We start from the raw sequence: 2,996 nt of genomic DNA on the forward strand, positions 1-2,996 counted from the left end.
TGATCACAGACCCTCAATAAGACATACACTCACCTTGGTGACTCACTCTGCCCATTAAAGGGCAATTTCACTTTTTTTCTAGATTTTTTTTCTTCTTTTTTCCGCTTTATTAGACAGTTCGGAGAGGCACAGTTGAAATGGGGCAAACACTCTGCTCTTTGAAGGCCTATTTCACACATACATTGTTTTTCATGTCTTTCAATTGTAATTTTATCTAGACATTTTTAAATATTCAACATCATTCCTATTAGAGTTAAACAATTCACTACTGTTCATATTTAAGACTGTTTCTTACTTTTCCACATCTTCATACTCCTTTAGCTGATTCATATAAATTCAAGCCATCAAGGTAGTTTAGCTCCAAGTCTATTCAATTACTATTTCACAGTTTTAAGATTTGTATCCATGTCTTTCAACTTCTTCATAATTTCAGCAAGAAATGTTATTCAAACCTCTATATATTCAACTTTTCAACTCCTTTTAAGGATTCAAATTGTCCCATGTTCGTCTTGCATGGGAGCACATTTCCATAATTCACAATTTTTTCATAAAATTCATAACTTCAGAGATATTTAAAGGTTTATTACACCCAAAAAAGACATATTCTGCCGGTCGCATAGATGTGACTACTGAAGCAATCGAACCTACACAATGGAAGTTTTGGGCTTCCAAGCTAAATGGTGTCCAACCAACTGCTGCATATCAGTGTATTACAGGACCAAAATAACTGAAGACACTGTCATCAACTGTTGCCATAGAAACCAGTAACATCCCATGTGAAACTGTGTGTGTGTTTGTGTGAGTGAGAGAGTCCGTGTGTGTGTGTGTGTGTGTGTGTGTGTGTGTGTGTGTGTGTGTGTGTGTGAGTGAGAGAGTGTGAATGTGAAGAGACGTGCAGTGAGGTTTATGGCTGGTGAGGCACTGTCTTTTTTTAATCCTAATGTTTTTTGGGCTTTGGGGTGAAGAGGAGAGATATGGCACAGTTCTAAATGAAATAGTAATTTATTTACTTGATTAAATATGCAATAATATCTAATATTAATTGCATAGTTTGTCTTGCTGCAGTTATACCATTGTGTAGGCTATTTGAAATAGATAATTTAAAAAAAAACTCATCTCCTTTTAAACTTATTTTACACAAGTATGACCTTTATAAACTTCGACTTTATAAACCTTTAGTTTTTCCACTTTTGTTCAACTTTTCAATACAATATTTTGTATTCATAATTTTTTTTTTCATGTCTTTCAATTATAATTTGATCTAGACATTTTTAAATATTCAACAACATTTCTATTAGAGTTCAACAATTCACTACTGTTCATACTTAAGACTATAATTACTTTTCCACATCTTCATAGTCCTTTAGCTGATTCATATACATTCTCTCTCTAGGTCGTCCTCAGGCAGCAGTTTAGACTTATGCGTTCATTTAAAACCTCTGTCTGTGTGATCTGGTTGGGGACAGAAGTGTCTGTACGTGTGTAGATTAGCAGCTGTTTACACTTGACACTGATTAGCTCTCTGTCACCATGGTGACACCATTGGCACGTGCACCTGTCTTTGACTCAAAACTCCAATCCCTTAAAGCCTGTTACATACTCCGCGAGAAGAAAGAACAAAGTTCTCGGTGACAGAGTTGCGAGAATAAAATGACGTTCGACACCTCCCCGGAGTAAGACATTTTTAGAATTTAAAGTGCAGGTAAACTTTGCACACATGTCAATCATGACTCAAAGATGACCTCATATGATTGTAGAGAACCAACATTCCAAATAATACACATTTTTTTATACATTGTATTATTCACCTATGCTGCAGTGTCTAATTTTTTCACTGTAATATTTGGCAAAACTGTCATAATAGCCATTCAGCTATATGTAGGTGAAGTAGTCTGAAAATATTTTTTCATCACTTTGCTCCCCCCTGCCTCTGTGTGCTGCCCCCTAAAATTGCCACCGCTCATGTTAATTTTGACCAATCAGAGCAGGCTCAGATACTCCGTTCTTATTGGCTGTGGGACTGTCTGTTCACTTGGCAACGACGTTGATGCGTCAGTTGCGTGAGCGTTCACGACCCTAGCAGTCTGAAACTACTGTTTGGCCCTACTAAGGCAGACAGCGAATAGCAATGTCTTCACCAACGAACTATCTATACTATACTATCTATGCAACGAACCCTCAATTTACCATTCCCCGGATACCAACAACTAACACGGTGGGAGGACAGTGTGTACACAGAGACTGAGAAACACCGAGGAGGAAATGTAGTCGGGCGGCTGTTGCTGTATGAAGCCGAGACGTGTGGAAAGTGAGCCAGGAGAATGGGCTTCCTTTGGCTGTGCTTTAGCTGATAAACCAAGTTAGCACCGGTCGGATAGCATTAGTTAACTCACCCGGTTGACGCGTTAGCCAGAAGCTAGCTCCGCCTGCACGGGACTCCCGTGGCTCCTCTCCGCACTGTGGCTGGATAGCCTGCGCCGGTGTGCCCCACGAAGCACACCAGTTCGGACTGGTCCGCTGCCACCCTGCCAGCTCTCCTGGACGCTTACCTGCGCTCGCGGATTGCTGTCAATCGCGGAGGACGCCGCCTCCCTGCTACACCGCTACCCGACAGTGTTCACCTGCTGGCCGGTGTCGCGCCAATGTAGTTATCCCCGATAAAAATTGTATCCCCTGTCCGCGGGAGCGCGCATGCATTCATTGCAGGCGGAAGTACATGCTCCGCTCTGATTTCACCCATGGACGTTCACCCAAGGCTGTATTAAAAGTACATGGTTCCTAAATGTTAGTAATCAACAAGGTTGTAAAGCAGTCACTTCGGGCACATCTGTCAACATCTAAATGATTTTATTCTTCCTACGTGTTGACGATCTTTATACATTCAATGCGCAGCGGCCGAACTGACAGCTGTCTACTGAAAACCAGCTGATCGTATTTTATTTCTGTATGCTAATCCACGTTTCAGTTGCAAACTCTGCCTTTCATTACCCTACACA

The sequence above is a fragment of the Ammodytes marinus genome, assembly GCF_949987685.1.
Source record: "Ammodytes marinus genome assembly, contig: scaffold_95, whole genome shotgun sequence".
Lineage (NCBI taxonomy): Eukaryota > Metazoa > Chordata > Actinopteri > Uranoscopiformes > Ammodytidae > Ammodytes > Ammodytes marinus.